The sequence below is a fragment of the Hermetia illucens genome, chromosome 1, assembly GCF_905115235.1.
Source record: "Hermetia illucens chromosome 1, iHerIll2.2.curated.20191125, whole genome shotgun sequence".
In the NCBI taxonomy this organism is placed as follows: domain Eukaryota; kingdom Metazoa; phylum Arthropoda; class Insecta; order Diptera; family Stratiomyidae; genus Hermetia; species Hermetia illucens.
This window is the reverse complement of record NC_051849.1, coordinates 33,631,411-33,658,311: the sequence shown is the minus strand read 5'-3', so window position 1 is coordinate 33,658,311 and position 26,901 is coordinate 33,631,411. Positions and strand designations below refer to the sequence as shown.

General features: G+C 40.3%; 1 protein-coding gene across 4 annotated transcripts in view; it reads left to right on the top strand.

The window, feature by feature from the left end:
* The window catches only part of LOC119646814 (septin-7), a 277,350-nt gene that overhangs the window by 78,186 nt on the left and 172,263 nt on the right, over positions 1-26,901 (top strand). The window lies entirely within an intron of this gene.

The following is a 26,901-nucleotide window of genomic DNA, read 5'->3' as shown; positions in this document are numbered from 1 at the left end:
TAGGAACGTCAGGTGGGTCAGCTATATGCTACCCACTTTAGCAGGGACGGAAATCCAGCTGGCACAGTCAAATATTTAGGAGTACATTTCGACTCCAAGTTAAGGTGGAAGCACCATATCCAGGAACAATATCAGAAATCCTGCAGATTGTTTTGGTTGCGGCAGGAATACGATAGGTAAGACCTGGAGTCTTTCACCAAAGCGAATATACTGATGTATGCATGCATCGTCTGGTGGCCAAGATTGAACTTTGCTAACAGCAGGAAGCTGCTAACGCAGATTCAGAGACTTGGTTGCCTAAGTGTTACTGAAGCAATGTACAAAGTACTGCGCCGACTGCCGCACTTGAAGCTATTCTAAATTCATCCCCATTCACTTGGAGGTGAAACAGAAAGCAGCCAATGACGCATATAGACTCAATACTACGGAGCGTGGAAAGGCGGCCAATCACACGATCATGCTTTCATCTGGAAATTTCTTGACAAACATCCGGCAGCCCTGATGCCGACCGATAATGTAGTTTCCAGATTCGTCTTTGAAAAGACATACACTCCCGTAATCACCGAAAGAGAAGAATGGTCGATAATCTTCACCGACGGGTCAATCATGGAGGACGGATCGGGTGCAGGGGGTTCTCGGGGAACCCAATAATAGAACTGGCCCGACCCCTCGAAAAAATGACGACCATATTCCAGGCGAAGATATATGCCATTTTATTGGCAGCGGAAGAATGTTTGCGACAAAAATGGAGGGGTCGCACCATTTGAATTTGTTCCGACAGTCGGGCGGCGTTGTCATTACTAAACAGCAACGATATTTCAAGCCAGTTGGTGTGGAGTTATCATCAGGTGCTGCTGAAACTTGGCCGACTGAACGAAACATTTCTGATGTGGGTGCCGGGGCACTCTAATATCGCTGGTAATGAGGAGGCTGACAGACTGGCTCGCCGAGGGTCTGAATTCACAATGGTGGGGCCAGGTCTTGGAATCCGACCAACTACTGTCAAGTCTACTCTCACCAGATCGGCATTTTTGTTGTCCCTTAAGAAGTGGGACATGAAAACCCAAGTAGCGCTTTTAACGGGACACTGCTTCTATCATATGGAAAGATTGGGGTGGTGGTTTCGGCTATGTGCAGTCAATGTGGGGAGAAGGAGGAGACGGCCCTGCACGTTTTATGCAGCTGGCCGACCTCCTCGGATCTCAGACGAAGATACCTTGGTAAGGTTTTCTTTAATAAAGAAGCTGCCCACTCTCTGCCTCTGGAGAATGTGCTCAGATTCGCTAAAGCCTACGAATGCCGTAGGCGGGAAGCCATTGAATAATGGGGAATGGGATAGGCCTAACAATGGCCTTAGTGCTCGGAGCTGCGGCTACCTCTAGTAAACTAAACTAATTAACGTTACCTTAAACTTACAAACCTGCAAACTTGATAAAAGTTGCATTGGTTTTTCCTAAAGATTTTTCCTCTCTGATTACAGTTATTCTCAGACTACAGCGTTTCGAAAGTATCCAGAACTTTTCAAATTCAGATTCCGTTTTTCAAGCTAACTTTTGGATTTTTTTTAAAGTTTTATAGCTGTACTGATTTCGGATCCGATCATAATGTCCTGAATTAGTAAAAAAAAATTTCACTTATTTGTGCACTCCCATATAGAAAGCTTTTATGGTGAACTCTATGACCATTCTCGTTTGACATGAGTACCAAATGTTGTTGAGAAATTGAGGGAGTCCACCAGTCAGACCAGTTGGGAAGCAACTTACTTTCACGATTGTGGTCCACGGACCCTTCAGTCTTGGGGAGAGCACCCAAGATGCAAAAATTAAACTTGCGGTTTCGTCCATGGCTGAGGCAACACATCAGGACTACCTCAATTCCTAAACAAAATTTAGTTTGGCTTCGGCGGACTTTAGGCCAGAATTTTTTTTCGGTGGTTTTGTCCTGAATAAAATTCATACATTTGTCGTGTTTTTTGTATTTATATAAGGGAGCAAAAAGTGGCGAGGCAGCGTCTGATGAGTTGCCTCTGCCCTGGACGAATCACCTTTACAACATTATTAAAAATTTATCCTTTTTATGAAATGCTAACATTTAGAAAGGATGTTTCCCGGTAACTATTTTACCACTTCCCTGATTCACTGATGATACAACTCACGTGTTATCTTCATGGTTCTGCTTTTGAAGCAGTATAGCCTGTAACCATGTTTTCAAAGTCTTTATTTGTTATTAGTTATGGAATTCTCTACAATTTCTTTTGCAGACGTCTGCATTTTTATTACCACCTGATTCAAACAATTCCTTAGTGACGAGCCAATGTACATAGTAAGACCAACGGTCTTCCCTGGTGTCCCCTTGCAGTCATTTCCTGGATAGTTACCATCTAGTGTCTTTAGCATTGTTTTTCATCTTTTCCATCTGCCACCCTACAGAGCGCAAACATCCTGGCTTATCCCTTGACTGATTCTGCCAAACCAGATTAAACTTAACTAATAACTTCTTTACTGTGTAGGTTTCACTTTTACAATCATAATTGAATGATCATTATTTGTCTCAAGTAGGACATTTCTATTCGAATCTGGAAGCCTAACTCCCATCTATTATATGTCAATAAATTGCTTTCCTCAGTTATAACATATATCCGGATAGGCGTTGTCCTTATTTAAGCCGGTTTGCCTTTTCTGTTGAAAATTATCCATTTTCACTTTTCATCTTCTCAAACGCTCTCAGATTCGTTTTTTAGGTTTTGTGTAAAACGGAATTAAAAACGTTTTTCTATCTGTCTGTCATACACACTTTTTTTCAGAAACGGTTACTTCTACTAATACAAAATTTGGTGAAAAGGTGGAAACTATGAATCCCCACGTATGCAGTGGCTAACATTGTTCTATATTGAGGTTAACCTTTTTTTTTTCACCAAATATAGTCATGTGGGGTATTGAATGAAAGGTCTCGATTAGTTCTTTCCAAAGTTAAGTTCTGACCTTGGATGGAAAAGGGGAGAGTGCAGGGGCTGGAAAGTGATAATTTGTTTCATGGACCCATTCTTCTCAGAAACTACTTAATCATAAAGTTCGAAAAAATGACGAAGCTGGCATTGCATGTGGCATAGTGTCAAGGCCTCAAAATACCCTCCATAAGGTTAATAATATATTTTTCATAAATTGATTGGAAACCAATAACCAGCGTTGAGTGCTCTGTTATTAAACAGAGGAAATATACGCTTAGTTTCGTCCACGAAATTGTGAATCACCGTGATTGATAGACCAGTAGCTTACTTCAACTACAATTTTATTTTATTGTGTATATATATATTTCGGATGCAACTTACTCCCTTCATCAGTACAAAGTACAAGGCCTCAAAGTACTCTCTGTTACGATCCTCAAATAAAGTTAATAATAGTATATTAATATATTTTGAAAATTTTGAAAATTGAAAAACTTTAGTAGAATACCATATCAGAAAGTTTGGTTGAAATCCTAATATTATTAACAAATTTATAGTGGGTCAAAGTTTCCCCTTTTACGGCATATTACTACTCCCCACGAGTTAAAATGTCAATACCATATCGAATTGAATATCAGGTATATTCAACGCCCATCCCCTACGAGCTATGTATAATGGGAACCATCGTGTACCCAAAATATCCGCAAAACCTTTCATACCTGTAGCGTGGAGCTCCGGTTTCTGACTTGGGTTTTCTTTACCGAATATCTCCCAACAGGTTTCCACTGTTTGTTTGCTTTTAATACATTCTCTGGAAAAGTGAGCGCTCGGGTAATATTTAGTTTCGCTACTTTTTCTGCATTGTGCTTTTCAACTTTGTTGGGATTTTAGTCTCGTTATTTCCGAGTAAATCGGATCGATCTGACTGATAGTGGCTGATGTTAATAAGGTTTCTTCTTCTTCTGCGCAAAAAGTTATATATGAGTAGATACTAAACCCTTGTGCATTCCAGAAAGTATGGTCCCGTTACATTGAGAAAAGCTAATGTAAAGAATCTAAGTGTACACTGCGCCATCGGTAACGGCATCGGCTATATCGACTTGATGACACAGCTGCTCTCTTTCAAGTCAGGATTCACTCTTAAGAGGGATTTCAAGTTTCTCCCTTGTGGCTAAATATCTCTTGAGTGAATGATGCAATTAAAAAAATGGTCTGCAATGAATCCTTGCATTCGTTTAGACGAACTACCTAAATGCAGTGCACACAAAATTTGTTAAGTCACAAATGAATGTTAAATGTATCCGTACTTGAATTTGGTAGTCGATGGGATGGGCATATCCTTCGCACTGACACGAACTCACTTACCTAGATTGGGCTGGACATCTATGTCGACGGGAAACGACGAAAAGGCCAGCCAATGATGTCTTGATAGATCAGGAAAATGCCACAATTGATCAAGACGAGCCGGGATTGCGTTTGAACGGGACAAAGGCTATAGAAGAACTCTAAATTTATCGCACCGTACCAAAAATCAAAGAAATCTCCCTGGCTCCCTTGCTGTGTTCATATCAAATGATGCGAATCCGAGGAAACACTCAAAAGAAGAGACGAGAACCCCATTTACGTTCAAAAGTCAAATAGTAAAACGGCATATTCTATAGAGATTCACTTCATTAGATCTTCCACGCTGAAATTTTGGCAATTTTATAATCTTTTAGTCATACCACTCCCTATTAGGTAGACAAGGCGAAATGAAGTGAACCTCCCATTTGTATTTGATAAAGCACCCCCAGTTACTATTCCTTTTTTAAGGTTTTTTGTAAAACAAAATCTTATTAAAATCGGTTTACTGTCTGTCTGTCCACCGTCATACCAAAAGGGGGTGTTTATTTCGCCGATGAAAGGTCTCGGTTATTACTTTCGAAGCTTAGTTTTGACATTTGTTGGACAGATGGGGAGTGCAGAGGGTCGAAAGTGATCATTTCTTTAGCGGACCCATTCTCAGAAACTACTCAACTACTATATGGTGCCTACCCTCCGAAATACCTTCAATACCGATATCTGTTCAAATAAAGTTATTAATAGTGTATTACTATAATTTCTAGTAATTGGCTGCAGAACCTCCTTTTAGTTCATCCTAGCACCAGGAAATTTTGCAGAAATGTAGGCTAGAATAGAGCATGATCCTAAGTTTGGTGAAAATCGCACTATTAGTAACAAAGTTGTCATAGTTGATCTATTGTTGTCGCTTCTTTGCAAATTCTCACATAATATATGCATATATTAGGTAGAAACGCACACTCAAATGATACATTATTATAAAAGAAATATGCAAAACCTTTGATACCTGAAGCCGGCAGCTTCCGGTTTCCCGACTTGTTAACATTGCCGATACTACTACGAATCGTTCCATTCTTTGAGTTGGGCTCTATCTGTTTTTTTCTTTTCCATTCCTTAGTTAACTCAAGATGGCTAATTTATATTGAATTTTCAGCATTACAAGGTTAGCATTAACGGTTTAAGGGAATGAAATTAAATAGACCCAAAAGGGTAAGTCCAAAGGAAAGATCTGCACAGGCAATTATTACCATCCTCCATTGTAAGGTCCACTATGGCAAAGACATGGATCCCACAGGGGTCGTATGCGAAATACGTGCATACTATCCAGATTTGGGCGCGGAATTGATACCAGGCGATGAATTATTCTGGAAACAATGGAAGATTTTTATTTCTAAATGTTCGAAGATCTAGTTATTGAGCATGCATCAAATTTTATAGTCTTATAATCGATAATTCGCTATTTTGGAGGCGCAAAAGACAGTCAATGAATTTTGATAACAACTTCTCACCACTTCAATGAGCGATTAAATCATAAACTCTTCATCACTAAATGCCTGCTAATGGCAGAAGTAGTGTCAATCAGTCGCGAAGTCTCAGTCAGTCAATTACATTTTTTAGAGGGGGTTTTGTCGTCTTTCTTGCTTTAGGGAGTGTTGACTTTGACTTCCCCAAAATTGATAGCGTCTTCTAGTAACGATGCGCGACGTTCTCTATTTTTTTTTTGTTCAGATTAAATGTTATCAAGCATTGCACTGTATCCGTACATTCTTCGCCGCACTTCACCCCAAACAACTCAATTTAAACCTAATTAGCGACAACTGTGCTTTAAACAGCCTTAATTCTGAATATAATTGAATTTATGATCATTAATCAAACTCAACCACTGCCCTGACCTGGGTAGGTCTTTCCCCCTGAATTTGCCCGGATAGTAGCAATCACTGTTGCACTGAAACAACCACTGCCATAACCATAACCGACTCTTCCACTGAATGGAGCCAATGAATGAACCAACGGAATGAATTATTCGGACTTAATTGGGCGGATAAATATGTTAAGCGACTAATAATCAGGAATAATGTCGCGCGCTCAAACATTTAAATAACAAGATAGCAGTGATTACAACGTGTTTTGATTAATTATAACAGATTTATTGTCAATTCAGTTTCCTAATCTTTCATTTCCACTCGCTTTGTTTTCCAGCACCACGAAGAAAGGAAGAGATAGTCTCGAAAGAGAAAATTTTTTCATTTAATTTTATCATCCAATTCGAGTCGTAATAATTTAATCGTTAGCCGGCCATATAAAGTCGTCACACAGATACAAGTTAGGTAGTAGAAATCTGAATACGTTCAGCAGCGAGACTAGCGAAACTAAAACTTTTTCAATAGGAACAAATGAACGGAATCTCTCCCGGAGTATACATATGTGTTTCATATCATACATAATAGAAAAAATTAGATAAATAGACCAACGACCGTTGAACGTTCGTGGCAGTGAAAAAATCCGCAAACGATTTTATCGCATTCAGTTTTTTATGCTAATTTAATGTCATTTTTTTATGGTTTTTGCTTAGCATTTTGTTAGATACGCGACAATCTTAGGCGACTGGCGTATCTTAGTCGAATTTCGCGCTGTTTGAAAGTGATTTCTTTTTCTCTAGGTTATCGTGATTTTTAAGGAGGTGAATGCTGATCGATAGCCGATAAATGAATGACACGTTGATTTTGTAAAGATTAATGCGTAGTTTTACTAAATTGAGGAAGTAAATACACTTTCCATGGAAGCGAAGTGATTGTTTGGAAAATGATGGGAAAAAACTAAGAAAATATCGACCGTATTTTGTAACGTTTTGTAAGATTTGCAGATTTGTTCGCAGAATTATGTTTTATTTCATGAATTGCTACACATTTGCATACAAATTGCATTTTTGTTTGCAAAATGGTGCTTTATAATCAAAGGCAACCTTGTAGTCTGAGAATGAATATGAGGCACGTGTATCTAAGAATATAACGAAATCATGTGAATTATAAGAATTGTGAAACTGCGGTATTCTTTAAAAATACCTTTTGGAATGGAAAAATTTTCGTTTACCAGGGCTACAGGCTTATTTATAAAGTGGCTTGAAGTGGTGAAAATATAAACAATAGTAGCAGATTTTTCCTCTAGGATGTTACGATACGTCTCCAGATGTTCATATATCTCCTGAATTCTCCATTCGGAAGTAAGGAGTACCTACATAGCTTTGCTTTCTAAGGTTTTGTTTGTAAAACAAAACCTTATTAAAATCGGCTCAATGTCTGTCTGTCTGTCTGTCACAAGCACTTTTCTCAGAAACGGTTATTCCGATTGACACGAAACTTGGTGAGAAGGTGGGAATTGTGGACCTCCAGACATGCAGTGAGTGATATCCTTCTAGGTTGAATTTAGGGGGGGGGGGGTCCCCATACATGTAAAAGGGGGGTGTACATTTTTTTTTCACTGAATGTAGTCATGTGTGGTATCAAATGAAAGGTCTCCATTAGTACTTTTCGAAGCCAGTCTTATTTTTGAGTTTTGTTAAAAAGTCGGGGAGTGGGAGGGGTGGAAAATGATGATTTCTTTAACGGACCCATTCTCAGAAACTACCCAACCGAAAAATCTGAAAAAATTCATGAAGCTGCCTCTATATAGTGTCGAGGCCCCAAAACACTCTCTATATCGATATCTATTCAAATTAAGTTAATAATAGTATATTATCATATTTTTGGGGAAATTGAGTAAAACCCCCCTTAAGTTTATCCCAGAGTTATAAAAGTTGGTAGTAGCATAAAATATAATATAAGGCATATTATCCCCAAGTTTGATCAAAATCATACTATTACTAATAAAGTTGCAATAGCTCAAAGTTGACTCTCCCCTGTAAATTTACTACAACTAAATATCAATATCACACTGAAGTGGGTAACCAGACATGCTAACTGCAAATACATAACGGGCTACGTGCAAATGGAATAGTTCGACACTTAAATATACTCACAGAAGAAGCAAACAAAACCTTTCATACTTGAAGCGCCCAGCTTCCGGTTTCCCGACTTGTTTGTATTTCATTTTTAACGAAAAACAATTCATTTTATTATTTCATTATTACCGCACTTAATATTGTGTACGTGATACGCCTACAACAACAGGACAAGCACCAAGAAAAACACTAGCATCAACGAACAGTCCCTACTTAAGACTGAGGCTGATGACTTTATCCCTCGTAGATTGACTCCCCTAGGGTTGATGATAAGTCTGCGAAATCAAATTTTTCCTTTGGTATCATCTAGATAACGTAATGATGTTACCAAAAAATGTGAGTTGCTATTGTTTGTCCATAATAATCCTGCCCTCTTTCTGTTAGACCTGAAAATAAAAATCGGAGTAGACTTTATAAGAGAAAGTGATGAAAAGAAAATGAATTTTGGAATTTTGCAACGGTCGTTTGACTGAACAATGCGGGGCGAAAAGAAGGTTCGGAGAGAAATATCGAAAGGTGCGCATCCAATATCAACAGCGACTAGGCGTTGACGATTTTTGACCATGCGCTTCGGCTCTGCAATTTATTGAGAAGCGTGCGCTCATCGTTTACTTTATATGGTGACTCAATCATTAACCGTGTCGGGCAACAATTGGCTATAAAACAGTAATGCAATTGTCAGCTTTCATACCAATACGTCACCGATCTTCTGACAGGCAAAATTCATACGAGATTGTTTTTTGGAAGCACGCATTGGAAGATTTCTTTGCAACAGCTAGCTTCTGGAGTGATAGCGGACGCATCTTTGAGAAGGTCGTGCTTAACCGGCTGGGAGAAACTATTTTCAGTTGTGATGTTGCGTTGTTTTCAGGGGACTGTGTGGATGTGATGGTTGGCAATGTCGTTTGCGTAGGTGGAACTTTTTTCTGACGACTTTAAAGTGATTGGCGGGTCTATCAAGGTTTTATTCTGCAGGTCCACCAACAGTCCGTAGTGACACAGGAAGTCTAAAATGGGGGGTACTAATATCCGGCAAAACTAATCGCCACGAATACGTTCGGCGCAGTCCGAGACTCACGTGCACCTCCCTGTAGTCGTAAGTGCGGATGGGAGAGAAATTTGCCGCAACCAATCGCAAGTTCTGCGGTATGCCTGCGACGACCAGAAAGCAACGCCTGTTCAGAGGGTCGAATATTGAAAGACGACTTGGTACTGCGCTCCGGGTAGCCATCGCCGAGGCACCCAGCGAGCCTAGTTCTTTATTGCATTGAATGTGCATCCGGTGGTACATTTAGTCATTTGAGCTCCGAATGTCAGTGTCACGAGTTCTGATTTGGCGTAAAATTACAAGCGTACGTTGATTTGACATGAAATCTCCTTGGCCAAAAGATAAATTTTCCAGCGAGCATCACGAGTTCTGATTTGGCGTGAAAGCACGATCGTACGCTGATTTGCGGTAACTTTGTTGCTGCGTTTTGCGACAAGGGCCTATTTCAAGTACAAACGCATCCACACGACACTGTCACTGACCGAACCATTGTCTTGCTAGTGTATAGATAACGGTCAGTATTTTCTCATTGTCGAGGAGAATTTATTCGACGGAGGAAACACTTCACTCTGAAGATAAAAAATAAAATCTCAAACGTACCGAGTTCGGGGCCACCAGTTTTGAAGCCCATGGGTTGTAGGGTCCAGTGTTCCTCAAGGGGGCGTTGACTAATGGTTTCTGCGCCGATCGTTGCGACTCCTTAAAAAATATAAATTCAATAATTACCACTCCTGCCGCAGCTTCCCCACTTTCGCACACCGCAGTGACTGGAAATTCAAAAAAAATCCCAGAAGTCAGTCAAACCCGCCTCCAATTTTTCTTAAAAATCACGCTGGCACAGAGGCATGCAAACAGAACGTGGGGTGCACAGAAAACGATGGAGAAACGGCAAACCATTTACTTGAATTGCACTTCCCAGGCAGCACCCAAAATCTCATCTCGGGGCCGACATGTGCATGCAGCCCTCAACCAGGAGACTGGAGTCTGGCATGCAAAGTTGTATAACTGGAGCGAGTAAAATGGGCATTTAACTCGTCTGCAGATCCGGATCGCATCATTCCTGTGCTAGTAATAGAGGAAATAGATGCCCTGGGTCTACATATTCGGAATATATATCGCGCATGCCTAGCACATGGCTATATTTCAACCAACTAACGTGATGTGAAAGTGATATTTATTTCCAAACCAGGAAACCCACCTACACAAACACAAAAAGTTTCCGATCGATCAGTGTAACGTCCTGTCCACTAAAATGGCTAGAAAAACTAGTAGATCAGTTCATAAGGGATACGCACTTTCCTAAGTGGGCACTTCACTATAGGCAACACGCCTACCAAAAAGGCAAATTGACGGAGGCAGCACCGTATGAACTCACGGAAAAATTGAAAAGACGATGTCCTCAAAAGAATACGCCCCATTCGCGGCAATTTGTGATGCGCAAAACAGCATGGATTCGAACCGCTGTTAATCAGTTGGATCCTTCACATGCTAGAGTGGAGGAAAATCCTCATATTGGTCGGTCAGAAGTGTGTTAAGGCAGGATGTCTTATGGGCTGTCCACAGGGAGGGGTTCTCTCTCCTCTGTTATGGCTCCTGGTAAATAATATCCTGCTAATTGCTCCTGTAGGGTAAAAAGTCTTCGCGCAAGCATTTGCGGACGATCTAGCCATAATAATTACCGGCCAGTTTGCAGATACAGTCCGCTTGAATGCAACTCTATATGAAATCCATAGTTGTTGCCTCCGCAATGGACTCACGGTGAACGCTAGGAAGGCTGGACTAGTTATGTTCACTAGGAATGTCAGGTGGGGAAGCTATACGCTACCCACCTTAGCAGGGGCGGGAATCCAGCTGATACAGAGAGTCAAGTATTTAGGAACACATTTCGACTCCAAGTTAACGTGGAAGCACCATATCTAGGAACAATATCAGAAGTCCTACAGATTACTCTGGTCCTGTAGGAGTGCGATAGGTAAGACCTGGGGAATTTTACGAAAACGGATTCATTCGATGTATACATCTATAATAAAACCCATTTTGATGTATCCATGCATCGTCTAGTGGCTGAAACTGAACTTTGTTAACAGCAGGGAGCTGATCATGCAGATTCAGAGGCTTGGTTGCCTAAGTATTACTGGAGTAAAGAGGACTACGACTAATGCGGCACTTGAAGCTACCCTATATCTACTCCCCGTTCACTTGGAGGTGAAACAGAAAGCAGCCATCGACGCATATAGACACGATACCATTGGCGCGTGAAAAGGCGACCAATCATACGGTCATACGTCTATCTGGAAATACCTTGACAAACATCCGGTAGCTCTGATGCCAGCCGATCTTATGCTTTCCAGATTTGTCTTTGAAAAGACATACACTGTTGTTATCACCAAATGAGAAGAATGGTCGATAAAAGGCCATGAGTCTTTTCAAATTACAGACTTGTTAGTCATGGAAGGCGGATCGAGCGCAAGGGTGTTCTCGGGGATTCCGATTATGGAACTAGCCCCACTCCTCGGAAAAATGACGACGATGTTCCAGGCGGATATCTATGCCATTTCATTGGCAGCAGGAGAATGTCTGCGATAAGAATCGGCTATGGTCGTACCATTCGAATCTGTTCCAATAGTCGGACAGCATTATTAGCACTAAACAGCAACGATATTTCAAGTCAGTTGGTGTGGAGGTGTCATCAGGTGCTGCTGGAACTTGGCCGACTGAACGAAACATTCCTCATGTGGATGCCGGGGCACTCAAATATCGCTGGTAATGAGAAGGCTAACAGACGGGCTCGCTGAGGGTCCGGATCCACAATGGTGGGGCCAGAACCAGCTTTTGGCATCGGCCATCCACTGCCAAGTCTACTCTGAAGGGTGAAATTACAAGGATTCATGCAGCCGAGGGGAGAAATTTGAACTTTTGTTGGCAGACGAAAATCCTTGTGAAAGAACCTGGGGTCGGCAGAGCGTCATTTTTGTTATCCCCTAAGAAGTGGGATATGAAAATCCTAGTATGGTTTTTAACAGAACCTGCTATGCTATGCTATGTGCAGCCAATGGAGGAGGAAATGACCCTGCACTTTATATGCAGCTGTCCGGCCTTCTCAGATCTCAGACGAAGACACTTTGGTAAGGTTTTCTTTAAAGGAGAATCTGCACACTCTCTGCCTCTGGAGAATGTTCTCAGATTCGCTAAAGGCTGGGAACGCCGTTGGCTATTTACGGGGATAGTACAATGGACCTAACGATGACCTGAGTGTTCGGAGCTGCGGCTCCCCCCAGTAGACTCAACTAACTAACTAATGGTAGGGCGTCTGACCGGCAAGACTGCATGGCTCAATAACGTCCACAGAATCGGCTTTATGTATACCGTTAAGATTGGTCCTGTTCAAACCTTGTTTTCACTTGCCAACTCAGCTTCATATCGAGGATCTTCCCAAGATACTTTAAGTTGAAAGCAGTCGCTTCTTCATCGATTAGCACATATTACATATTGCGAGCAAATATATTAAATATTTCAACTTCCGCCATTCTCCACACTTTCAATTCAAATGTGACTTCATTACAAGGTTACAGAATAGTTTCACACAAAGTGGTAAACACTTCAATGATCATAAGGTCCGTATCAGTAAATCAACTTTGATATTCAAGTTGACAGGAAACATTTACGGATTTGACTTTGATCATCCATCCATCCGCCAATTAAAGTGCATAGAGCATTCGCCAGTACATTCAGTCCGTGCAAAGATAAGATATAATCTCCGAATATTAGTTGCGATTCTGACGATACTAGTTGAAGGCAAGGTTCACTCCGTTAAAAAATGGGTACAAAAACTAATTCTTAGCCAAAAGTAAGTCTCCATTTTTGTCCGTTACTAATGAGTAAAAAAACTTGAAAGTGGCAAACTAGTCCAGAGGCTAATCTGCAGGTAATATTATTAACATTTAAAAGGCCCCAAAATGGAAATGCTAAAATTTCGCATAATATTCGCATAAATTATATTTAATCCGCCCACCTTGGATTGGACCTCAATCATTCTTTCTATGCTTTATGATCTTGAGAGCATAGAATTCAATTGATTGAAGTACCATCAGCACAATTCTGCCTCTGAAATTATAAAGCACTCAAAACCTGTTCTCTTTTATCTATATTTGTTTTTTCTTGCCGACTTTTTTTGCCCAAAATCTGAAGTTCTATTCATCATTCACCAAAACAGATATTAATTTTTCTATGCGGTTGAACCGTAGATAATCTGCCAGACCTTGCCGCTAGCAATCAATCGCAGTTTATCTCTGACTTGGCAAATTATGAGAGCAATCACTTGGCAATAGAAAAATACACTCGTATCTTAGTTGGTCAGTTATTAATCAAGAAAATAGTGGTAGCGTATGTTTGGAGTAGATATATCGGTAAAAGATTCATAGTGCACCGTTAAAGCAATGGTATCAGAACCTGGTCGGTGATGAACTTAGGGTCAAAATTTCACTCTCAAAGTTCTCAGGACGGGGGCCTCTATGGATGTTATTCATTTAAATTTATTTGTATCTTTTTGAGTGATTACTTTTTGTGCTTGCTGAGTAGATCAGTGTATCCTCTGTACCCGCCTCCGTCCATTTGTAATTCATAACTGCAAATTTTTTCAATTTAATTTGAAATATGCGACCACAAGCTGTAAACTGTCTAAACCACCTGCTCCTAAAGATATTTCACTCTCAGATCCCCGTACATCATGAAAAATGCAATACCTCAATACCTCGCCTAATAAAACTCTCTAACGTGTATTTTTACACAACCGAAAACCAAAGAAGTCGTTTGGGTACCAAGTCAAAGACCCAACTTACAAGCAACCAGGCGAGTGGCTACATGCATTCTCAGCAACCATATTCTATCTGTTTTGCGAATAAATTATCGAGGTGACTTCCATAAACGGTTCTTGGCTTGCACGTACGAAAAAGTTGTTATGTGCATAAGACGTAAAGACCACTCGAAACGACAGAATACTAAGAAGAACTCACCACACGATAATGTCGACCCCTAGTAGAGTAGATGTGACGTGCTCTGATTTAATAAATCTTACAAAATGCCGCATTATCATCATCTGTGTATCTTCAGCCCAATCGACACCTTGACAATGTACTCATGGTACGGAATATCCTTGAAGTAATTTCTTTACGAAGCTTTGAAAGCACCGACTTGTGTGAAAATTTTGCATAGTTTTTGCGATTAAAATATTTGATTAGCAGAAACGGTTATCATTTTGTCTGCCCCGATCTCATTGAATTTTTTGAAACAAATTGATAAAGCATTGGGTGTATGAGTAAGTTCCGAAGAATTTTGGGCAGGAAATAAGTTTAGCTAACAACTACTCATTAAATTTCGTTCATCCTTTGAGCAGTATCCTGATTAAATACTAGTAGACAGATAAATTAAGAGACCGAATCTGGCACAATGAATGGTTACGTAAATCTTTAAAAGATTGAAGATAATCGTAATCCCAAACAATGGTTAAAATGCCCAAAGACGAGGGCGGTGCTACCCCAAAACTCCAAAATTGATGACAGTTGACCATGTAGGTCTGGCAGCAGCTAAGTGTAGTTCCACTGAAGGATCCCGTTGATACGTGCGTCAATATATTTGCGAAGCGGCAAGCGATGGAAAAACTGTTGAAATATGGACATTAGTTGCACCATCTATTCATCGACTTTAAAGCCGCCTATAATAGCATAGCCAGGGTAAAATTGTATACGGCCATGAGAGAATTCGGTATCCCGACGAAATTCATAAGATTATGACTAGGCTGACCCTGAATTAGCGGAAGCCCGAATCTGGAATATCGACGAAAGTGACTTCTCAACTCTACCGACCCAACTTATGAAAGTGGTCGCGCAGAAAAGGACCAAACTTGATTCTTTTACTGTGGGTGAGCGTGGGATCAACGTAATCGTTGCCGTCGGTGTAAGCGCTGTTGGCAATACCATTCCACCTTTTTTTGTTTCCTCGCAAAAAAAAATGAAATCCATTTTCATGGAAAATTCACCGCCGAAATCTGTTGGATATGCAAATAAAAACGGTTGGAGGAGAATAGCAGATTTTGTCATGTCATTTTCCTGAAGCATTTTATCAAGTTCACTTCGGCCTCGAAAGATAATCCGCTACTGTTGATTATGAACAATTACGTGTCACATGTTTCGATTGATCCCATCGATCTGTGCATTGATAATGGCATTACTGGCTTCACACTGCCGCCTCATTGTAGCCACCGCATGCAACCGCAGGATGCCGGGCGAAAATTCGAGATACACCATGTGGCTGGAGTGATTGACAAGGCCTTGATTCACAACTGTACGGTTTTGAATGTCTGAAAAGGCTTCGCATCAACGGGCGTTTTTCCGGTAAATTCTGACATATCCCAATCACTTCGGGCAGCATTAGTTAGTTTTGCTACTCCCACTACTCCGATTGGCTGTAATCGTGCAGAAAATCGTTGAAAAGTAGCATTATGACATTGTCACAAAGCAAAAGAAAGCCAATGAATAGACCAAGAAAAAGTTGAAACAATCGCCGCGTTCAACCACCGAGAAAACGTAATCGCAATCGATTAACGATAGTGATATTGTTCTCCGCATGGATTTCAGGTTCCGTCAATTTTGTCTCAAACTGGTTCCCCAAAGCAGCCCCCTTTTCCCTTTTTTCCGGTGAACCTGACTTAACCTTTATTAAAAAATTTTAAAGATAAATAATATTATTTTCTATGAAAATCAGTAATTCCCTTTCCCTCCAGAAAGCTGGACATTGGTGGAATAACAGCTTCAAGCGCTCGTTGCAAATATTGCAGGACGCATTCGCAGTTTTGAAACATGACTCCTAACTGTTTCCCCATTGTTCTCATCGAGCCACTAGGTAGAAATACACCCAATTGAATGTTAGCAGGCTAGGATACGTACAACGTTTAAATTTATAAAGGAAAAAGGTTAATGATTTTCTGTTTTAAAAAAAAATTAAGTCGAGAAATGATTTAGGCAAATCGAAATGGGATAATGAAAAGGATAAAATATGTTATGTAGTAGGGAAAAGGGAAAATATTACGTAAAATGAAATGGGAAATCCATTCCAATCCATCCCCGCGTCAGCAAATAAAGAAACAAGAAAGATTCGCATGCCGTGTCACCATCGATACTAACAATTGCATCGGTGAAAAAGTGGACTCGAATGGCTCCTTTTTCTACCGAAATTTTATCATAATACACCACGTAGCATTTTATGTCATATGCCGCTTTGATAATATGGGTAGCTACGAGTCTCACCCACTGAGACACTGCTGTGATCTATGTTGAATCGAAGTCAAGAAGAAGCTGTAGGGTAAAATCACTATGGCAGCTTTGCAATCCAGAAAAATCGAAATAGAATTCTGCCTATTCCTTGTCGATAAAACTGTTTTTAAATTCTACTGTTGTCCAACTTCATTATATGGGAAAGGTTAGCCTTTTTGAGATTTTGTGAAAAAAACAAAACTTTATTATCGGCCACTGTCTGTCTGTCTGTCACACGCATTTTTCTCAGAAACGGTTATACCAATCAACAAATTCACGTGGAATTTAAGGGGGTCTCCATAAATGCAAGAGGGGCGTGCAGATTTTTTTTCATTAAATGTACTCATGTGGGGTATCAAATGATAGGTCTCGATTAGCAATTTCCGAAACTGGTCTCAGTTTTGACATTTAATTCACGAGGGGGAGGGTGGGTGCTGAAATTTAACTTCTCCTGTAGTTTCGGCAACTTGGAGGCAACAGCAGGAGATTACTAAAGGTGTCTATCTCACATCACACAGATAACTTTACTACTTCTGGAAAACAACATCATTAGGAAAGTGAATTTGAACTATGAGGTGAAAAGTTGAACAATAGTTCCGCGTCGTAAACCGAGCTGTAACTTATGATTTCAGAGAGTCTTTTGCAGACATATTCTAAGTCTAAACATGGAAAATAAGGAAAACCAATTAAATCGATTTTTTTTTGTATTTCTAAACTAGAATACCTCCTTAAATGATCATCAATATCACCTGACATAATTAGTCAGTCCATTGAACCTGGATGATCGACGAGCGGTTGAAGGGCAGGCGCATCGCAATCTGTAGCGAGGGCGTTGAGTAATACTTTGATTACTTCGAAAATCGTTCAGGAATGTAGAAACCAATTGAATTCTGCTTTTAGATTCAATACGGTGGATTTACTCTGGGTACTTGGTCATTGTTGTGTTGAGGGAAATGAAATCTCGGATGCCTTAGCAAAAGAGGCTTCAACTTTCCCCATGCCCAGATCGGAACCAGCAATTGGGATGTCAGTAGCATTGAGTTATGCTGCTATCAAAAACTGGGAACAAGCTTCCCAAAATGACAGCTGACGAAACCTTAATGCTGCTAGACAGGCCAAACTCTTCCTGTCAGAACCAAACAAACCGACTGCAAAGTTTATCCTGTCGAAAAGCAGGAAGACTTGCAGAAGTATTGTGGGCATTCTGGCTGGCCATAATTCACTAGCTGGGCATATGTTCAGAATAGGAATTATCCAAGATGATACGTGTCCATCCTGTAATGAGGAAGCGAAATGCACGGAACATTTTCTATGTGAGTGCCCCGCTCACGGACGCATCATGCATCAGATGCTGGTGGCGCTCCAACTGCACTAACGGAAATCCTGCGATATATAAACGAATCCGGGATATTCCGTACGAATCGAATACAATGGTCCACTAAGGTCTGAGTGCTCAGAGGCTTTGCCTCTCCTCCACCTAAAACACACACACATTCCACTGAATGATGTGGTGTTTTGACTACCTAACATCGCTTTTATATTGGGTGGATCCATGTAATCGTTCGGTTTTTGAAGGATGAAATGAAACACGCTTTTCCATACAAAAGATTAATTTAAATCAATAATATATTCTTTTTACACCACGATGATCCCACCATATGGATAACAAAATCTTGTTCAGATGCAGGCTAGCCTCCAGGATGGCATTCGGCGTCTTGCCAACGGTTTCCCACAATTCCGTACGCACTATGTTATCGTCGCCAGTCACTATTCGTTTAAGAAATGGGTCGTTTTCCTGCCGATTCAGAAGTGAATTAAACATCAAGACGATCTTGCTTGGCCGCTACCTTAATATCATTCGCATCAATCTCGGTGACTGTTACGCCCCATCTACCACATTCGTAATTTCAGAACGAAATTCGGCTGACCATTTCTGAGTGATATATTTTTTTAAGGCATCGTCCCCATATACGCTGCATATCTGTCAGCATTTTTTTGGTTTTTAACACAATTAATAAACCAAAATATAGGGAAGTTGCCCCGCTTATTTTCCGAACTATAACCGTTATTTAAGAGTTATGAACTGCAATTTGACCTAAAACCTTAAATAATTTTATCTACTGCAACTGAGATATTACGCAATCATACCACAGCGGTCCGCATAGAAAAGCGTTCTGTAAATTTAAAAAGATCAGAATACCATATTATGGGTATTGAAAACGTTCCGAAAGATACGGGCAAACCTCAGTTCGAGCATTAGACGTCTACAAACATCAATGACCAGAGTCAGAACTCGGAGCACGAAATTAAGATCGTTAAGCTTCAAACTCAAGCATCTTGACAATCGCTCCAGGTATGAAAGGTTTTAAAAATTTCTTTTATAAGAATATTCAGATACATTCGAAGTCAAATAAAAAGAAAAATAACAATACGCAAAAACAGATTTTGTAGATGCCCTATACTGCACAAAGGAGTGAACAAGAGACATACAAATGTCAAAATTATGATATTCAGCACATGATGCCTTAGAATGCAGTAAATTCACGCGAAAGACATAACTTTGCCTTACCGAAATTTTGTTATTGATAATGGAACTTCTACCAAACTATCGAGTACGGTGTTCTATGCCATAACCATAACGAAACGCAGTAGTAGCGAAGGAGTATTTTGAGGTCTAAATCTGATCATCCTGATTTTTTCTGAGAATCTGTCCGTAACTTTAAGGATCACTTTCCTAAATTAAACGTAATTAAATTTCGGACGTAATAAAGGAGTTATCGGCTACACAGCACAACTTGCAGTAGCATATATGTTAAGTATGCACACGTATGTTTTTGATAACTGATTGCAAATGGTAATCTAGACGACGCTTAAATGACAATGAGATTTGTATCCACTGGTATGAATGTCATGTGGCATCTAACATGGCCTTCTTGATATCTTAACCTTGACCCAAGTACACGAGGCAGTTTTTCACCTTGACTAAGTTCACGAATCGTATCATGTCATGGAAATTTTACTATCGGAACAGTATGCTTATGCTCATTTGTCCTAGCATGTCTTCCATTTAATCAGAAGGCCCCTTACTGTCTCTTTCAAAAAAACAGTTGTAAGCGAGCTGGATGCGCTTTGATCTAAAGGATGTTAGTCAAGAAGAGTACATACAGGAGATTCGTTTCCCGACGCATTGCTCAAATTTGTATGGTGGAAGAAAAGCATTGCACATGTTCAACATTCTTCAATCACCTATGCGTGAAAAAATTCACGCATTTACTATGGTGTTAGTGTCGTGGATGTGATGCGTGGGATGAAGAAACATACACCGGAAAACCATCTACGCGTCACCCACACACGCGCCAGTTAGCTACCTCGTACTTTGACATGGCAATCACATTTTGGGCTTAGAAGCTCGATTTGCTCCCCCTGTATGTAGTCTTCTTGGTGGAAATGTACGAGAGTCTTTTAGTGTTTATTTTTTTTTCCCTATCTTTATTTTCAGTGCTTATTGCATTAAATTCTTCAGTCAAGCATTTGCAAACAGCTGCATCATGTTAACTACTTTCATCGAATCATCTAAAACTTATTTGAACGCCCAATACTAAACTAATGTGTGACAAGGTGAAGTTTATTTAGGGAAATCAGATATTCGAATCAAAGCCAAGTCATTGAACTGGCAAAAATCTGCATACGAGAAATGAATCTTTTATGATTGTCAACATAATAATTATCAAAAAAAAAAATATTTCCATTCATTATTTTATCTTTTTTAACAAAAGCATTTTCCTTTCTCTTCTTCTCGGTTTTGACCTTTTGTTCTTCGTTGGAATCGTCACATAACAAACGGACCTGCAGCTGTAAGTATTGGACAAGCAATGAATCAATAAGAGAAATGCAAAAATCAAGACAAATTCATTTGAAATTTAATTTTCTTTATTCGACTGAAGAGAAACATATTTTATTGCTATTCTCACCTGCATACGATAAAATCTTGCACGTATTGTTTTTTGGCATTAGGTTTTCTGTTTAAGTCCGTGTAACTACGTCATATTGCTTACGGTATGGTTTTACGCATAAATTTAGTTGTATCAAATTTGTTCTGCTGTTTTTGGGCTTTTGAAGTTTTTGATGTTAATTTTTAGGAGAAGTAAACGTCCCAAGTCCAAATTACATCAGATTAGACACGGTTTTTTCCGAATAGGCTAAACAAATTAATTTTTTAGGTGAAAGAAAAGCAGCCTAGCTCTGGTATGCGCATGTACACTTTCTAAATTATCTTTAAGAAAATAGGAAAAAAAATTATCAATTTAGTTTAATGTTCTTTATTTTAAAGTGTCTTCTAGTATTTCACGCATTAACGTCTTAAAAGCGTAACCTTGTTCTTGACATCGAACATCACATAACATCAAAACATCACCGCATCACCACCTAGTAGAGAAGTGATGATGATATTACTGTTATGATAAGTAATGTTTTATATTGCTCGTGCTAATGTGATACCACAATATAAAATATCGCCAAGCAACTAATATTGAAATATTGTCGACTGTCGATGACTAGTATCGCTTAGGAATGAATTCCTGCTTCCTTGATTGGCATTGTTGTGGAAAACTGATTTCGGGCTTATGTAAGATAACCTGCAAAAAATGTCTAGTATAGTATATGGAAATCTATTGTGTTTTTTCTTCCTTCTCTTGCTTGAAAAGCAGAACACATATGCAGAATATCACCCCAGCGATAATTCACATTTTATAAAATGAACTGCCGAGTGATGTTGGTGATATAACGACATGCACGGTTAGGATAATGAAAGGTGATATTTGTAATACTGTTTTGTGATGTCAATTTTCCCAAAAAAGTAAAGTGATATCATATTACTTATTAAAACGATGTTTCGCATATCTCTTAATTTGCGGTCAGAATGGTCTTTCTAAATTATAGTCGAACAAGTGAGGCGATAAATGAAGATCTGAAGAATTTCAACGTGAGAAACGAACACAACCGGAAAAATTTGAAAACATGTTTGGGTGAGAAAAGCGCTCGAACTCAACAACAACTCACAGATAAATTGAGTATAACATAAAACATATCTATACGTTTGAAACGGACGCCCCATGAACTGAATAACCGATCACAAGAAGACCTTGTTTGTTCAAATTGGGGTCATTTCTTCATCGGGTATTGACTGGGGATGAAACATGAGTTTATTTAGAGAGTCCTTGATGCAGATCATGGGTAGAGGCAGAGCAATAATTCACATAACCCGAAAAGCCAAATTGTACCGATGGAAAGCTGCACTCTATATTGATGAAATTATACGTCATTATATGCTCATAAAACCTGACAAAACAGTCAATACTGAAAATTACTGGCAGCATTTTATAGACTTTTGAGCAAAGCTTCGCAGGGCCTTGAATGTACGTTAAGTGACCAAAGGTTTCAAATCCTGCAACTTCCACATGGTCAATGAGTTCACACGTTACCATGCAAGCGGATTAGAGCCGGTCGATAGACCAATCTCCGTTTGTTTAATTGCAAGATTTCATATCATTTCTGCTGGTTCCTAGTTTCACAAAACTGAGGTAGATGACTTTTGAGGCAGATCACTAAACAGACATCATAAGCTTCTTTTGGTGGATGTCTGCTTCGGATAACATTTTGGTGGCTCATCTTTGTTTAATGGTTGCGCCATCCATGTTACCCAGCCTGTTCACCTCGCCGATTTGCATCAATTACTGACTGACTGTCTTTCCTCCGATACACCAAACATCAACGCGAATGCATTTTGCTTGGGATCCGTTTCTAAGAAATTAAAAAAAAATAAAATTTTCCTGATCACCCCTGAAGTTTATTTATCCAGACATACACAGTGTTTTTTTCAGGATACTTGCATCTTCCGCATATTATCAACTGCAGGCAAGTACACTGAACAAAGTGCGAATAAATAGACTTTTACGTGATCCCGTGATTTTCTGTTTCGTAATTTCAGGACACCAGATCAGTTCTAAGCAAACCACCCGCGTCCATGTTGGCATTCAGGGCATCATTATGGACCTGAATATCAGGTCATCCTTTTAGTGATACACCAACTAGAGTATCCTTCATTCCGAAATTTTCAGGATCAAGACGAATGAAACATTACTTGGTAAGAGTTTTTTCCAAAATGCCGTAACCAAAAACAAAACAAATCACACAAATGAGTCTTTCCATTATTTTCTCGGCTTCCCAACCAGAGTGGATCCATTGAGTTTCTATTTGACTATCCTCTTAGTTCGTTCATGTCGCCAATCCATTGGAGCTTTGGTAATTTTATCTCCTTAGACACTCTGAGTTGACATGCAATATATGTATATGGTACAGTTCTCTGTTGTACCTTATTCGCCATTGGTCGTCCTCTCGAGGTTTCGCATCGAATTGGCATCCATAAGATCAAGGGTTAAGTTGAAGACCATTGGAGCCAGTTCGTCCACCTACTTGAGACCGTTCCAAGCTAAAATTCGATCAGTCAAATTGTTTTGAATATGCATATGCAAAGTTGAGCCAATTATGGTTACTTTTGTAAGATAAACTAGTTTTGCTGGGATGACAAACTGGAGCATAATTTGTCCGGTAAGATACTGTCATATACTCGCCTGAAATTGACAAATATTTGGTGGCTATCGGCGCGGAACTACAAATAAAGCAGTAAAATATCCATGCAATTGTCACATATTAGCTTATCGCTTTTACCAGACGCAATTAATGATTTTAAAATTATATTTCGAAGTCAAGGAAAAGTTCGATCCTTTTCCCACAGGGTGATATGCATACAGCTCAGATATTCAGAGCCAATTTCTAGCGTTTACGAAGGATAGCAGCTTCCCCCCCCTACAACCAAATATATCTTTGATATCCCCAAAGAATCGTGTACTTATTGTCTGCAGTTTGTCTCTAGCTAGAACCGTTCAGTCGCAAAGGTACCTGAGGGTTTTTACTTCCTCGTCGCAACTTAAGCAATGTGCATTATAGGGTATGCCAAATCTGTCGGTATGGTCCCCTGTGAGCAAGTGCCTCGTGCAAATTGCTGTACTCTTACATAGCCAGTGGGACGCTCATTCTTCTCTATGTGTCTATGACTGTGAGGTCAGAGCAAATCTGACTGATTTGGTTGTTCCACCTAGTCTGGAAAGTCTGCAGCAAAATTCCTCTTAAGGCTCAGCTTGCGTATAGCGTAGTGCGTTGAGAATACTAAGAGTTCCCGAGGTACATCTTCCAGGATGTTACTACAACCATATAGGTCCACTTTACAAGATTCGAACTCGCGTATTTTAACAGCATTGAGGTCCAGAGGAGAAGATGTAGCAGCATATTAAAACCATCTGTCAAGCAGGGCTGCAGAGCCTGGTAGCACCTACTCCTTTTAAGCTTACCTATGTTGTTATTTTTTTGCTCAAGGTTGTCCACCACACAAGACATTTGTATGTTAGGATGAAATGAACTTGAGGTGTGTGCACCCAGAGAATGATCCTCGACTGCAGGCCCTCTTTCCTTATGAAGATCCTCTTCCAGGAGTAGAAGGTCATACCGGCCTTATTTACTTATTAGTTCTATGTTAAGCTGAGCTGAGGATCTAGGATCACAGATATTTTACATAGAAGAGCATGCCAATCTATGTCCATTTAGCCGCAGTAGATAGAATTCGGATACCCTTGTCTTGATGATAAATAACATCAGCTCTGCTTCCAATTCGGTTAGATTTATACGGAGTTCTTCTCTTGCATCTCAGGGGCACACCTTTCCCAAAGCGTCATCTATAATCTCACTGATAACGAAAGGAAATTTCCCTAACATCAATGTTACTAAATCGACGATAGATGACCCTGCTGGCCATTATCCGTAGAATTTCATTCATCACTATCAATCAGAAAATCAGGTAGATGTCGTCACCCTGGGGCGTCCGTCTGCTCACAACTCTGGCCACGTGACTACCTTCCAGATCAGATTCGATTAGCCTAGTTCTTAGCATGAATCTTAAACAATCCTATTTTGGTTAGAGTCTCCTTGAAACATGTAGGTACGTTTCTTGCAGTGTAAGGACCGCTAACCATGCTAATTGCTTCGTAAAGATCACTCTCTGTGGATTTGCCTTTAAGGTAGACGCGCCGAGATTTGGAGAAGAGTGACCTTTTCACAAACCTCGTTAAGTGAATATCCATCACGTGCTCTTAGGCCTTCACCACGAAAGAAGTGAGGCTGATAGTCCGAAACTCCTTCGTGGACTGTCCGGTATGCTGCTTCGGTATGAAGACCACATGGGAGCGTCTTCAGGAGTGCGGTACATATTCGAATGAAATACAACTCCAGTGAATCTGCACAAACCACCGTACAAACCTTTCTTGCTATTTGTAGAGCAAACTGGTTCTATGCTGTCCTGAATCAGTGATTCAAAGAAGCTGTTTATAATTTGGCTGATTTTATTCTCGCACGACTGGAACTGCATGATATCCTTTTCCAATTTGCAGTCCTCGTTAACGGGGATGTACATATGGACTAACATCTTCATAATCTCATCAGGAGAGTTCGTCCAGAAGCCCTCCGATTTTTTGAGAATGGATGGACTGCTACGTTTTTTTTTGTCCAGAAAATTTTTGAACTTGGCACACCAACTGCTATTTCCGCCATTTTGGCAGTAATCCAGCCAGGACCGCTTCTTGTCCGTCCTAATGGACGACTTGTACCTCTTCAAGCAGTTTTTGCATGGCTGTCAGTATTTGTGCCTGTAGCAAATGTTGATGACCTCCTTAGTCAGCTTCCTAAGATTCGACAGGTCTTCGTTCCACCACAGTCGCAATGACTTTTTACTATATTTTGCCGAGCGCGAGACTCTCAATCCATTTCGAATGTTTTCTCAATAGTTCCGATCTCTGATTCCAGTTCGTCTGCCATATCAATGTTACCACCAAAGAGTTTGGTCTTAATAACTTGATCGAATTTTCTCCAGTCGATCCTCCTGGGGTCTCTGAAAGGATGCAACAAGATTTAGGCTTAACAGTATCCAACTGTTAAAGAAGGATCTCTGATCGGACACTGCAGTTCTCCATTTTGAAATTCCCATTGTCAATTAATAGATTGATATTATATTAACGACCTCCTCCCAACCAAGCTAGGGGAGTGGAAGGGTGGTGCACTGCTTTATTTTGTGTTAATAAGAAAGTCAGAGAGAGATTCGCCTCTTTTGTTGATTTCCGAACTTCCTCAAACATGCATCGCTGCGACAGATGTTGTGGTTAAGCTAATCGGTCGTGAGCCACGTAAGCCGAGGAGTTACACACGTTCTCCGCCCCCGCCTGCTTCAGTTTTACTACGATTAAGTGGTCGGAACTCAAGTCTGGGTACAGGAACGCGTGCAGGCTCTCCCTGGCGAGGATACATGCTGCACAGATCATTGTCTCTTGTGCTGTGAAATGAATAGTAATATTTGCTTCGGGGTCCTCTGATGATTTAGCCTCCTTCCCTCCAGCACTCCTGTCCCAATGGGGTTTCGATATCTTCCTCCCAGCGGAGGACCAAAAAATTCCCTGATGCGCACTTCGAGTGCATCACATTTATCTGTGCTGTCCATCCCCGTCCGATCGTCGATCTGCATTTCTTTCAGCTCGTTGGTGATGTCCATTGGGTCCATATTGTCGTCTGGTTTGCGTTCCAGACTCCGAACTGCATTTTATAGTTCCAGTGCCTTTAAACACAATCCATTTATGCGGAATGAGAGAGATTTGCGGTTCAAATTGAGTTTCTCCTCCTTGATCACCCCCAGCCGACCATAGTGGTCCTAAGGTTTTGAGGACACAGGGAGTGACCAACCCTATCCCTTTCCATGTAAATCTTCAGCAACCAGAAGCGAGCAACCGATCTCCTGAAAATCTCGTTCTCGTATGCGACAATGTTGAGTTTCACTCCCTACCAGGCATCGCTGATTCTAGCGACGTACGAACCGAGAAAATCTCTAGAGAAGTGGCCCTCACATGATGTTACGTGGTACCCCCGAACCACTCAGGAGCGGTCAAAGCAAGTAAAATATGTCTTCATCGGCCGTTCGTTGATATTTCGCATTCTGCAAAGGTTATTTGTCATCCGAACCCTTGCTTTTCTGTTTGACTTCATCCTGAGATCGGTTTCGCCTTCTACTTATTTTCCAAGCGCTTGTTATATTTCTTGACAACCACCTGGTATTTAGCGAGTTCCTTTTCGGTCTGTTCACCACAGTGCCGGTCTCCTTAATCTTGGCGAT